Source organism: Periplaneta americana, chromosome 3 (assembly GCF_040183065.1).
Source record: "Periplaneta americana isolate PAMFEO1 chromosome 3, P.americana_PAMFEO1_priV1, whole genome shotgun sequence".
Taxonomy (NCBI): Eukaryota; Metazoa; Arthropoda; class Insecta; order Blattodea; family Blattidae; genus Periplaneta; species Periplaneta americana.
In genome coordinates, this window is record NC_091119.1 from 159,438,880 (window position 1) to 159,454,487 (window position 15,608).

The window sequence follows — 15,608 nt, forward strand, 5'->3', positions numbered from 1 at the left end:
TACTAAACTTGACGTGTCACGCCAATGATTACCACAACGCCACCGTAAAACACATAACTGAATGCACGTTTACTTGATATTTAGGCCTAATTCGTGTATTCCATAGTGAATATGCAGACATGGTTTTTGTTTATGGATTTTGTGATGGAAATGCGTTGGCTGCTGTTGAGGAATACAGACGACGTTTTTCCAATCGAAGGGTTCCATCTAGCTGTGCGTTTTCCCGTGTTTACCGAATGTTATCTGAATCTGACAAGCTACCAAGTGTTTCATTGAGGTCGGAAAGAGACCAGTATTAGTACCTATTATGAATTTATAATTCATGGAATCCATAAGAAAAGTAACCTTAGTAATCTCTCTTGTGTCCTTATGTTATCTTCTTACTAAGTTTGCACTTTAATTGTGAGTTAAAATTGGAACGACACAAGAAGCAGCATTTTCAATAATGCATCATATCATGTTCTAAAATGTAGAAACACGACTATAATGTCTCTATCCGTTCAAAAGTTCGCCCATCAATAAATTCCCAACTGTTACATTTCGGACATAGGTATATCAGGTTAAATCGTTGTATATTAATACAAACTACATTATTCTGAAGTATTCCACATTCCTCCTGAGATACCCAGTATAGGTCTACTTACAATGAAATCATAATCTCGAAGCATTTGTTTTTTTTTTTTTTTTACAAGATAACAGTTTATAAATGGTAACATTAGATACATTGCAATATTTGGCTGAGGTTTTATCTTCCCAGCTGCAACCCATTTTGTATAGCGCTAGCGTACGACGACCCCGGACCCGAATTCAAATCTCGGTGTATTTCTGGCAGGGGCGTATACTGGTTAAAGGGTTTGGGCTACCGCTGACCCTATTATTACACAAATTATATCTAATAATTACTTTAATTTTAATTACTATAGTAAAACCAATAATACAAAATTATTACATTATGTTATATTATAAACTTTTTCTTTTGTAATTTCCTTGGGCTACCGCCGGTAGCCCCGGTAGCCCGCAAAATACGCCCCTATTTTCTGGTGAACAAAGCCAAGGTTGTGAAGACTTTTCTCTATATTATCCCGTTTTCTATAATCATTTTAGCAACGTTATCCAAATTCTTCATTCATTATAATCTATGTCACGAAAAATAGGGCACCTCTTGTGTTTGTATGACTCCGAATCGATCGCCAATCGTCAAGGATGTTCCTCACGGTTGTCCCCTAATGTTTGCTGTGTGGACTACAACTTTTCCAGTTGTATTTCAGAAAATATCAATTGTATTTCAGATTAGTCAATTCAATTTCAGATAATATCAATTGTATTTCAGAAAACATCAATTGTATTTCAGATTTGTCAATTGTATTTCAGAAACTATCTTTTGTATTTCAGAAGTTACGGTTGGCACCTTATTCTCCAATGTTAAATCCAATCGAGAACCTTTGGTGTAAAGTGAAGACGTACGTAAAAACCCATCTTGGAATTACTGACGTCATGGCTCCTGATGTTGTAGGCTAATTTACCTACTGTAGAGATTAAAATTGATGAAGCAACATACATAATATTGTTGGTGGTGATTGTGCTCGTGCAGTACAACACAGTACAATTCATCAAGCTGCAGATTTAGCTATGGTGAATATGCCTGTCGGACGCTACAATGCAATAAAGTTGGGGATTTTTAAAATTCATTTTCCATTTTTTTTAATGTAGACTTATGTTAAAATCTCAAGTAGACTTACAATTGTTATTTTATGAAATAAAACTGGCTATGAAATCTTAAATGCATTGCTTATTTTCTGAAATACGTTTGATATCATCTGAAATACAATTGACAAATCTGAAATACATTTGATACCTTCTGAAATATAATTGACAAATCTGAAATACATTTGATACCATCTGAAATACAATTGACAAATCTGAAATATATTTGATACCATCTATCTGAAATACAATTGACAAATCTGAAATACATTTGATACCATATGAAATGCAATTGACAATCTGAAATATATTTGATATCATCTGAAATACAAGTGAGAAATCTGAAATACATTTGATATCATCTGAAATACAAGTGGGAAGTCTGAAATACATTTGATACCATCTGAAATACAATTGACAAATCTGAAATAGATTTGATACCATCTGTAATACAATTCACAAATCTGAAATACATTTGATATCATCTGAAATACAATTGACAAATCTGAAATACATTTGATACCATCTGAAATACAATTGACAAATCTGAAATACATTTCTTACCATCTGAAATACAATTGAATCGGTTATTGTTGAAAGGAACTAAGTCCACTTTTTAAAGTTTTGAGATAATCGAAAAAAACTGATTTGTGGATAATCTATCGAAGATTAAACCAAAATATATTGTACACATATATTTCATGTGTGCAATATATTTTGGTTTAATCTTCGATAGATTATTCACAAATCATATATTTCATGTGTACAATATATTTTGGTTTAATCTTCGATAGATTATTCACAAATCAGTTTTTTTCGATTTCCTCAAAACTTTAAAAAGTGGACTTAGTTCCTTTCAACAATAACCGATTCAATTGACAAATTTGAAATACATTTGATATCATCTGAAATACAGTTGACAAATCTGACGTTCAATTGATACTATCTGAAATACAATTGATAATTTCTGAAATTAAATTAACTAATCTCAAATATATTTGATAATTTCTGAAATGCAATTGATATTTTCTGAAATACAACTGGAAAAGGTGTAGAACTAAAATTTAGTGTCAGAAGTGACCCGCGGGCCACTTTTTCAGAATCGCAGCTGTACACAGAGATTTATACGGATGAAATTAAATGTCAAAAACTATTTATTTTTGTACCAGGAATGCTGAGTACTTCTATTTTCATTAAAATCTCGAATGACGTTTTGTAGATTCTCAGTACGGTCTTTCTATACTAGGTGTGATGAGGAAAAAACTCAATTTTTTATGTGTCGGTAATCAGGCAGGAATTTACTCTACCTATAGGGCCTACTACAAGTGACCCAATTTATAAAAAGTGAACTAATTGCATTTTTTCTTCATTAATGTACTTTATTGGTTTTCCGTTAACGAACGGTGTATTGCAGGGGCGATTAAATTAGATGTCACACAGAGTGCCAACACAGCGTGCCGAGAAACTCAAGTGGACGTTCACTCCACGTACGGTAGTGCCAATTTCGCAATCTGAAAAATACCCACTCTTGAAACAAGATGTTGGATCTTTCTCCATCACCCCAAGGGGAAACAATCGCCCATATATTTTATGTGAAATATTTGTTAAGGGAGTAGTCAGCGGGGCTCATATTCCCAGTCCCGACTAGTGCTTGAGTTTGTATCCCGCTTGACGACCTTATTTGGTTTTCTTCCGAGGTTTTCTTCATTATTGTATGGCGAATGTCAGGTATTCTATAACTAGTAGTGGAGGGATAGATGTGCTTATCTGACGGGATAAGAAACATATTATAGTAAATTTTATATATATATATATATATATATATATATATATATATATGAATAAAGGAATCGTCAACATTTTTGTCGTGACCTTCATAATATCAGAGCGCTCTAATTGGCTAGTTGACAGGGAAAATAATACACGCGTAATATCACTTCACCCATGCTCGTGACAGCGATACACAGTTTGTGTATGTGGACGTAAGTCGTGATAAAGTTTTACATTGCAGTTACCATGCTCTTCATAGCGATAACGGGACAGATGCAAAATTAGCATAACTGGTATTAATATGTAGCCCTAATAATGTGAATGACATCTAGTTCTACGTATCTTTGAAGAAAAGTAATTAGGAATATTGTACAGCGACTTCTATTGAAAAATTCAGCGGATTTTGTTCACGTTCAGGAACCAGAAATGATGAAAGTGAAATCATTTACTTTTACTACAAGATCACTTATGAAAAATGGCTCAAAACGCGATATAATCGAAATTGCATGCCATTAAATGCGAGGTGCACAGCTTCAAATCCGATATAGAGGGTGACAAATTTTTAAGTATGAAAAAATCGTATCATGGCTTCTTCGAGAAGGAAGTGAAGATATATAGTAGATTTACGCCAAGATAAAGAATTATCCCATTTCTCTGACACTGAAAATTATGAAGTACAGTGGAACTCCACAAATAGACATTCCATAAATAGACTCTCACTCTCGTGTACTTCACGATACAAGGTAAGTCAACGCATCCTGTCCCGTGCTGCACAGGGCTAACCAGTTGAACCAGTGCAGTAGTGTGCAGATACTCGTACACGTTGGCAGCGAGGCAGGGAACAAAAAATTTGTACTTATGTTGAAGCAGAAGTTACAATTATTGATTGGTGAATCAATCAGAGCCATCCCTCAAGAATTTAACATTTCGATCAGAACAGTGCATAGGATAAAACAAAATTCATCTAATTACGAGGCATTCTGTAGTGATTATAAGAAGCTTTGTTATTATCAGTCGATTGTAGGATGAAAACACAGCTTATTTTGTGTATTTCCCAAATTTAATCAATAGGGATGATTTATGTTTTCTCTTGAAGGGTATACAGAATTTTAAAATAGTTTAATACATAAACACAACTATTACAAGAAATGCTCAAATATTAATTGTCAACATTACAGAAATTATTCTTTAGGGCAAATTAATAAATCCATAATAATGCTCAATGAGTTTTTGTAGCTATATTCTCTTCGGCTCCAATCAATAATAACAAAAATGCAGGTTACCAGGCGACGATAGAAAAGAAAAGATGCGAAACCAAATGAATGTGGTGTATAAACAACTGAATGCTCTTTCATATTCTAGTATTAAAATATAGGGGTGCCATTTGAAATTACAAAGTGGGGGTGGCTGGGCGGTGGGGGGGGGGTAAAATCTAAAATGCATTTAAGCCTGGTTTCAGACTTCCCCCTTGATATCTAAATTTACGTGTTTTTTTGGTTTAAATTGAATTCAAATTAAATAACTGGTTATTTAAAGTGGGAAGTTTTGAAATGAAAGCTCCGTATGTAGATATTATATTTAGAGAGTTTTTCCTCTAGAAGTTTGTTTCATGTTTCAGATGTATGACGTATATATTATACTTAATCATAGATTTGTTTTGTTATATATTTTGCATATACTAAAATATATTATATAAAATTGTATACGTTAATTATTTATGTTTCGGTCCGCACGCCATAAAAAACATTGTACAGCCCTTATGTTTAGCAATGTCCGTAGTACTCCGTAGAAAGACAGCGATCGTACCTCGTCTCTCACAAGGACCATTGCTGTGTCTATTTGTGGAGTTCCACTGTACTCGTAATACTACAGACTCGCAGGACGCAATAAAGACATTCAGGTGGCTGGTAGTTGGAAAAATGAGGAGATTCATTCTGCGAGCTACCAACGGACTAACAGGCTACGTAGCAGTCTACAGACCAGGCCTCTTTTTGCACGTCTCCATTGCTTAAAGTTCGGGCATTCCTTCCGACTAGGTAACCGGTCAGGCTACCAACTACCAACCAGGCTCCGTCTTGCACGTACCCTAACGGTCTACTGTCATGGCAACGTTGTCATCTTGCTGCTACTGCTAGGAGCCGGTCGGTCAGTTAAATGCGATATCATGGATGAATATATAATAGGATGCGAAACTTACTGAGTTTCCCGCAATACATACTAGAGGCGCTGTTGTAGATATTCATCTTGGGAGGAGGGGCGTTTTACATCTAGCAGCGCACCAAGTAGCGAAAAGAGTAACTAATTACTCCATGCATTTAACAGCGCACCTGATGACGAAAATGTTAAACTATGCAGAAAATATTCCCTCCCACTCTTCCTGATCACTATTCTCAAACTAACCCAATTTAAAATAAAACATTTACATTTTTATTCCTCACAGCATCTTCTACTGAAAATTCTTACCGCAGCCAACAGGAAGATAAAAGAGACGATCTATTTTTACACTACCCAATTAAAATATAACCAGACAGTGACAAAAAATAAAGCAAAAGCTTACATAATTGGGATTGTATTCTTTGGGTATTTATTGTACAGCGCAATGGAAAAGTCTGCAAGAACTACTTAGATAGTTCAATTTATTATATTACTATTACTTTACAATACATTCAACAACACTATTTTACAACGTCCATAAACATCACTTTTATACACACACGTAGTATCACTTTATGTTCTCTTATTAACAAGTTTCTGGCTGCCACTTGTCTACTCGAGCAATATCTCGAATGGATAAATAGAGAATTCTGGGTAATATACCCAACACGTAGTTCTAATGTTTACCACCTACGACGTTGGGTGCTGATCATCTTATTTCAGCCCCTCGCCGCCAGATGGTGCTGACCGCAGTTTCGCATCCTATTGTATATTTATCCATGGCGATATGTTCGATAACGTGGCAGCATTACCCGCAAGCTTGGACGAAGAGAACAGGGGGCATCAAACAGTGATTGGCTACTTCCAAGGTTAACCGTGGTTGCTATGACAACAACCCATAACTCACATGGTTAGCGACCGTAAGCCATGCAACTAGCGAGCTGTCAGAAGTATAAAGTAACGTTAATTCTACTATAATTCATAATGAACTATGTAGCGCAACCTTTGACAATATGTTGATTAAACGACTGATTTATGTTCATGTACACTAAGAAGCAGAATTGCTGAGTAACTTTCGGCGTTGGACCTAGGACTCATTTCGCCATCATTTATTTATTCACACATCATTATCATAGCCCCGATTAAGTTCACGGTGCAGCGTGCTGTATTCCTACAAGAGTGCGACAGTTCAGCGACAAATATCATTGATAGAACAGGAGTAAGCCTTAATCTAAGGTCCAAGTTTTTGGGCTCCTCCTCTATAAAAGGAAAACTTGTAGAATTCAGAGATACGAGGAACAGCAGTAATTTTAAAACTGAACACAAATTTTGGTTACGATTGTACATCAAATGTATATTCCGACATGAATATCGTTGTAGGTGGAAAAGCAAATTGAGTGTATTAAATACATTGAAATTTAATTATAATAACATAACGCATATAGTTTTCAATCAGTTCTTCACAAATGAATTACACCCACAAGTAATTAAAACTGATTCACATATTGTACTACTAATTAATTTCTCTATTATATATTTATTTGTATCCACGTCCCAAAATTCGTTAATATTTTGCCACGTGCATGTGCATTCTGATTAATATAGCCAGTTGAGCAACAATGACAGCTTTTCTAAATACATCTTGATTACACAACTTTTGACACTCTATCACTTCCGAATACGTATTTATAAGTATGTCTCGTGTTAAATTCTATCGTACCTGGTTAACATGTTTCGACTTGTTATTGGTCTTCTTCAGAACTGGTTGTTTCTGGTCTCTGCGCCTTCTGTTTTGTTTTCTGTGAGGGTGTGTTTGTATAGTGTAATGTGAAGTCAAAGAGTGTGTATGTTCTGAAATTCAGTTGTGTGTTGAGAATTTCATTTGGATGTGTTATTTTTGTGTGTCTATGTTTCGTATTGTTATAGTGTGTTTAGTTTCTGGCTTTTTGGTTGGATGTGTAGAATTTACATGTCTGTGTTGATGTCTTTGTAGGTGTGGTTAGCATTTGTGATGTGTTCTGCATATGTGGAAGTATTTTGTAATTTTGTTATGGCTGTGATGTGTTCTTTGTAACGTTTTTGAAATGATCTGCCTGTCTGTCCTATGTAGAAGTTGTTGCAGGTGTTACACTTGAGTTTGTATACGCCTGTGTGGTTGTATTTGATTGTTTGTGTTGTTTGTGTGTTGAGATGTTTTTGTAGAGTATTATTTGCTCTGTATGCGATGTTGTAATTTAATTTCTTGAATGAGGTTGCAATCATGTGAGTGTTTTTGTTTTGTATGTTAGTGTGACGTATTTTTTTCTGTTGTGTGTGTGTGTGTGTGTGTGTGTGTGTGTGTGTGTGTGTGTGTGTGTGTGTGTGTGTTGTATTCTTATGTTTTGCGACCTCATTCTTATACATACATATTCCGAAATTTTCTAAATAGTTACGAGTGAGCAGGATTTCAAACAATCTGTTCCAATAATATCTACAAAATTATATTATATTACTAACGGTACCCGTGCGCTCCGCTGCACCTGTTAGAAATAAATATAAAGAAATTACATAATTAAAATAGGACGTTTGATCCAGGGAACAACTTTTACAACAGCGCAAGATAATCTGCTTCGCTCATTACCCAATTTTTTTTGCATTGAATTTATTGCATATATATTTTATGTATTTTAACACGATTCAATTGAGCATAGTTAAAATTTGAATGATAAAATAATGGATTGCTAAGCTAACGTATTATTACTGCATACTAAATCAATGCTCTCTCCTTATTCGTTAATTGTCTGAGATTAAAATGAGTGTACATAAATGTTATTTGAAGAAATACAGAAAACGAATGTACAAAATAGCCTATCAAATTTTTTGTGCATAAGAAGCTATTTTAATCTTACCTGTCCTCGATTTACTCACACGTTACTGTAATAACATTATAGCATTTGTCCATCTAGAGAAACTACACTTTCCAATGGTGAAATAATAATTAATTATACAAATCGGTTAATTTAGCTTCTGATATTACTTCATAAAACACAGAAACATTCTCTTAGGCTATGTTTAACAGCTTTCGATTGTTGATCTCTAAGGCCCCTGTTTCGATTGTTGTTGTCCAAGGCCCCTTATAGACGAAGTCATTTGTTCTTAATTCATTGCACCATCTTAGATGGCGTTATTTTAATTTTAAAACTCATTTATCTCATTAATATCAGTGCTATCAAAATTTTGTAAAGATTAAAACTTATCGGAAATCAATTTTAAAGAAACTTGTGTTATGTAATATTTTTCACAAAAATCAATAATAAGCGAGATATTTCGATTTCTTTAATTCAGTGCCCCTTATAACCCCCCTTTTAAATAAAGTATTTTGAATGCCATATAGCCTAAAATCTAAGTTACAACGAACTTAATTTATATACCAATTTTCATATAAATCGGTTCAGCCATTATCGCGTGAAAAGGTAACAAATATACAGACAGACATACAAATAAAAATGTCAAAAATGCGATTTTCGGTTTCAGGGTGGTTAATTATATATGTTAGGACCAATTATTTTTGGAAAATCGAAAATAACCAGAAAAATTTCGGCTACAGATTTATTATTAGCATAGATTAGGTTATAATGACTGGTTTCTAAAGTAACAAATTAATGCTTATACTATGCTTCTTCATCTCAACTTTTTGGCTTGTGGAGTAGTGCCCTCGTGCCATGGCACGGCCTAAATAAAATATAATATTAAATCTTACTTTTAACTATACATTCAGAGCTCAATAAAATAAGAATATTATAATAAAAAATATGAATCTACCATGGAGTGATGTCAGAAGAACATCGATTTGAAATACCGCGCCTCGCCGTGTCAGAGATAACTAGGAATGCCGTTCGCCCGCTCATGCGATGCTGTATAGCTGTACATAATTACTGTCTTTGCCATTCGAGCCAGCTGCCAACCACCTCTGTATGGGCATGCGCAGAAGTGTTTTGGAATCCATTCGATGCATCTTCACGGTGGTGCAAAGGACAAGGGGAAAGATCTTATCCGTGCTATTCAGTTGGCAATTGGATTCGAGGTGGCAGTACTAAATAACGAATATTTGTTCCATGCCAGGGCTGACTTTCTTCCCGGCAAATACGTTGTTGAAAAGAGCGCGAAGGTAGGGAAAACAGTGCGGTATCTGGCGCCATATATTATATGCATATAATTGTGCTGTGTTGATGAGAAACAATAAATTATGAATAAAATAAATACTCCATTATGAAGTACACTTTCTTCAACATATGAAGCTACCTTAAAGTAAATACACATGGAAATACTATCTCTAGATTTGAACATAAATTTGTAAATAAAAGGTGTTAAAATGTTTGTGCAAAAACCAAATGGGTTTATTGATGTAATATTAAAAATTCTTCCTTCTGTTTTCCTCGTGTTCTTTTTGGTTTTATCCGGCATTGGTCTAAGAAAGGTGTGATGGATTTAATTCACATCTGTTAGTAAGATTCCCAATTTTAGCCAGAAAGTCATTGAATTCTTTGTTGAAAATTACAGGAAAATATAATTGAAGTATAGAACAGTTCAAAGTTCAGTAATTTATTACTATGTCTATTATTATTACTCTATTATTATTATTGTTATTATTATTATTATTATTATTATTATTATTATTATTATTATTATTATTATCTTGAAGACATTGTTCAGGCTTATTTCTGGAAATAAAAGTAAGTATTGAAGTGATACCGTTACATCAGGAAAAATATGTTTAAATGAAGCTTAATGTGTGCCTCAACGCACTAACACTCCAGATAAAAATTGTACTACGCTGTTTTGTCAGCAGTATTGTCTGGAAAAATAACTATCCAAACGCTCATGATTTACCAACACAAAACACACATTGTTGAGGTATCTAATTAACAGAGTGTTGCGTTGATTGAAATTCTGAATGGAAATGAGAGCCAAACGATCTGTGTGTGAAGTCACATATTATATCACGTTCCCATATTTTATGTTCGTATATTACAGACGAGCTTCAAATAATAAATTATTCTTTTATAATTTTGGTATATTGTCCGCGGCATGTAATTTAAAACATGAAGGCAGGTGTGTATTTTACAGCGCATGTCGTGTTTGCCTCACAATTATGAGTGTGGTCATCAAAAATTGCAAATTGTGATTAAAACTAGCAATCTGTTATACACTATTGCTCTTTTCCAGAGATGAATTCGCAATTAATTAAAAATTCCAATCGATTTGTTTTGTGCTCTGTATAATTGACCGATTGGTATCAAATTCATTTCAATGGTCACGCGAGAAATATCTCATTCAGTGCATTGTATTCGACTTGTGCGTAACAATATTGCAATGTTAATGACATTGTCTGTGAAATCTTAATGGTATTGGAGAAAATAACAGAAAAGTTTTATTGTTAATAAGAGAGAGAAGTACATGCATTTAAAATACTGAATTATGCATGCAGATATGTACTTAAAAATGCCGAAAAATGCACTTTTTTGTATCCGTGGCGCTACAGCCCGTGGGCCTAGACGGACCAGCCGGCTGCTGGCCTCACGCCCACCTGTCGAAGCAGAGGTGGACGGTCATCCAACCAGAATAGAGGTATCGTGTGGTTAGCACGATGATCCCCCCAGCCGTTACAGCTAGCATTCGCAACCGGATTTCGCTACCTATCATAGCTCGCCAAGTGCATCACGATTCTGGGTGGGCACTGGTCCCATACACTGGCCGAAATTTCAAGAGAAAATTTCTTCCCCCATGAGGCCTCGAACCAGCGCGCATTCCGTAACGCGAGTTCTAGGCAGGATGCCTTAGACCACGACACCACGGCGCGGGACGAAATATGCACTTATATATACTAAAAGCTGAAGAACCGGCAAACTTACCATAGTACAATAGGATTCCACGAAAAACAAAACATTAGGCATATAATGGGAAATATTCAAATTATTGGGCATATAAAAAACACAGTCACTTCAATTTCTTAGTTATTGTCTTATTGTCTCTTGCTAATTTCCTAGATCATATATGTAACAGATAACTCATCGCTATGTTAAAATCGGCAGCACTTTGAAGAGAACAACCGAGAGATCGCCACCCTTCCGCCGTAAACGAACACGAGATGGCAGTACAGTCGCTAATGCAATTCAAATGGGAATTATGACGTGACTCCTTATGTACCAACTAGATGGCAGCGTAGTAAACCTGACAAAAGTTAACGTCAATGCCTATAAGGCTGACCTATCTGGTTACATATATGATCTAGGCTAATTTACTTTTTTTTAGTACGTTATTTTACGACGCTTTATCAACATCTGAGGTTATTTAGCGTCTGAATGAGATGAAGGTGATAATGCCGGTGAAATGATTCCGGGGTCCAACACCGAAAGTTACCCAGCATTTGCTCATATTGGGTTGAGGGAAAACCCCGAAAAAAACCTCAACCAGGTAACTTACCCCGACCGGGAATCGAACCCGGGCCATCTGGTTTCGCGGCCAGACGCGCTGACCGTTACTCCACAGGTGTGGACTAATTTACTTAAAACCAATTTGATACAGACGTTAATTTTCCTTCATGACTGTATGAATCTCTGTGACACTTTTTTTTTTCATGTTTTTAGAATCCAACTTGTTTCTCAAACTTGTGGAAAGAAGAAATTCTTTCCATAGTCGCGTCGCTGTTATTTCCTCTTTGCTTACGCCTTAGGAAGAGTAGGCTCTATAAAGACTAGATAGGTGTTATTGTTCGCCATTTTAGTTCGTTCGTTGCCTAGCTACCAGACGCTATTTGCCGCACCGTTAAACATGTCGTAGCTCCTATCATAGTCAATCAAATGCATAAGGGCATAAGACTCACACTTACAGACGTGGACAAATTATTAAACTAAAACGTTTTCTTGGAAATATAATATAGTTCGTCATATCAACTATCAGTATAATTTACAGAGTTTCTATTGTTGTAAATATGATTGTTTACATCTTCTGGGCCCACACCTGTGGAGTAACGGTCAGCGCGTCTGGCCGCGAAACCAGGTGGCCCGGGTTCGAATCCCGGTCGGAGCAAGTTACCTGGTTGAGGTTTTTTCCGGGGGTTTCCCTCAACCCAATACGAGTAAATGCTGGGTAACTTTCGGTGCTGGACCCCGGACTCATTTCACCGGCATTATCACCTTCATTTCATTCAGACGCTAAATAACCTAGATGTTGATACAGCGTCGTAAAATAACCCAATAAAATAAAAAATAAAATACATCTTCTGGTATATTTTTCCAATGGTTAAATATATTTCTCTCTGGCTATGTTGGTACTACTGGTGTTTTAATTATATACTGCAGAAGATATTCTCACATGGCCTGCAAGAAGACCGGATATGAACGAAATTGAAAATCTGTGATCTATACTGAAGAAGAGAGTGAACAAAAAAGAGGCTTACAACAAAACATGGACTCATTTAAGCACTGTCTGATATCTGGCTATGATGCTGATATTCAAAGAAAGTGTCAAACTTTGGTTTTCAGCATCTCTGACAAAATCAACGTGTTAATAAAGAATAAGGGAATGTTCACAAAATATTAGTAACTTCAAGGCTCAATTTTCTGTTCACTATATCTGTACAAAATAAATGTTTTTCATTTGCACATATAATTAATTTAATCTAATAATTTGTCCACGTCTGTATGCAATATTGGCGATACAGTATGCGCTTCTGAAGAACTGAATAAGGACGAATAACTCATGAAAGACGCAACATCGATATTTTTCTTAGTCCTACCCCCCCAAAAAAATTGTGTGTGACCTATCATTCCTCAAAGTTTCTCGATGATATCCTATTACACTGTGTATACATTTCTATTACTATTAAAATGATGCAAGTTTCTAGTAGTCAGAATGCTTCATATGGAAAACCATTTTTTTTTACTAAAATGAAACAAGTTTCTAGGAATTTGTTACTATGTCTGATATAGACAAATTTCAATTAGTGAAATAATACGGGTTTCTCTTAGTCATTTAAACTCCTGGTAATAGAAAAGTTTTTTTTAGTAAAATTAATCAAGTTTCTAGCACGTTTTTAAAGTGCTTAATACAAAGTTCTATTACTGAAATAATAGGCCTACAAGTTTCTAGTAACACTTTAGAATGATTTAAATGGAAAAGTTTCTTTTACTAAAATGAAACAAGTTTGTATTAGTTTTTGAGAATGCTTGAAATAAATAATTTTCTAGTAATGATTGCAAATATTCTATTTCAAATTCTCATATCATGGAAATTAACACATACATCACGCAATCATGTTTATGCGACATTTCAAATGTGATAGTGAAAAACAAAATTGCACAAATTACTTTCGGGGTCGGTCACGTTACCCAATGTCAGATACACCGCAGCATATTGGTTTTGTGTACACCCCCTGTCTGCGGTCTCACAACATGTTTTCCAGTAGAGACATTTACAATCTCATTTGAGATATTGGTACACAGAGATAGATATCTGCCAGCAAAATAGGGTAGTATCCTGACCTGAAATGGTGGGATCCACTCAGAAACCTATTTTCATCTTCCTTATGGACGATTATACTTTTTGGATAGCGTGGAGGTATATGGGTTAGAGAGAAGATGGATGCCGTGCTGTGAAGTTGTCTCTTGCGCTGTGCTATTACCCAACCGCAATAAATCAGTTATTGAGATTTCAATAGTTTTATCACAGTGTAGTATATACAGTCACGAAGCTTGAGTTGTGAGGGTGCTAGGAACAATAGACTGTGGAGGTACTATTTCGCATTGTCTCTAATCAGGCGATAGTAGCGATTCTAGTGGTTAGCAACTACCTATGGACGCATATTTACTACGTATTGAGCTTCGTGACTGTATATGCTAGACTGTGATATTATGATGATGAATTTGATGAATTTAGTCATTATGCCCCGTGAAGGGCAAAGGCCTCCTATAAAAGGGGTGGCTCGTTATTATTCGCTTGGTGAGCCATTCCAAGCATTACACTAATATTATTTTGTAATTCTCAATTGTTGTTGTTGTTGTGTAGTCAACTGTCCGAAGACAGGTCTGAACCTCACAAGTGATGCCAAGAAAGCACCACTTAGAAGGCAACTAGGCCAGGAGGTATATAATGGGGTATGGTGGCCAGTTCCTTTCCCCTCCATTTCTTACATCGCCGACTAGCTACATATTACACTAGTCAGACTTCAGATGCATACAAACAATTCTTCTTCCTCTGACACATATCGTCAAGTGAGATGTACTGCCTCATAATAGATGTATGTATTTATTCACACTGCAGTGGGTATATACCCGGTGGCAGTGGTAACTAATTACACTCAATAATGACAATAATAAACTTATTAATTAATAAATACAATTAATAATAATACTAATAATTAATACTAACAATAATCAATAATAACAATAATAATAATAACAACAACAAAAACAACAACAACAGGGAATATACTAAATTAAATGAAACGATCACTTAAAATAACATTCGAAATAAATCTAATTTGTATCTTAAAACTGAGATCGAACTAAACCCACGAGTATGATATGTTCATATCTGCACAAGTACCTTTCAAATTACACTCATTTCGCTGTCAACTCACTCACTGCAATGGAATTACGACACATTTCACTGATTCTATCCTGATTTCACTAACACTTCAAAAACATTTCACTGTTCAAATACTATGCACTGCCACTATAAACTATAAAGCTTCACTGACAGGAACACGTTTCACTTACACAGCACACTTCACTGACACGACATACTTCTTCACTGATACAACACACTTCACTGACACAACATAATTCTTCACTGATACAACACTTCAATAACAACATATCATTTACACACTTTAAATACTGTGTATAATTACCGTCTATTAGTAAGGTCCTTAAGCCTATTTTTAAATACATTTTTGGTTGTTGGTAAAGCCTTTAGTAATTCTGCAGGTAAAGCATTCC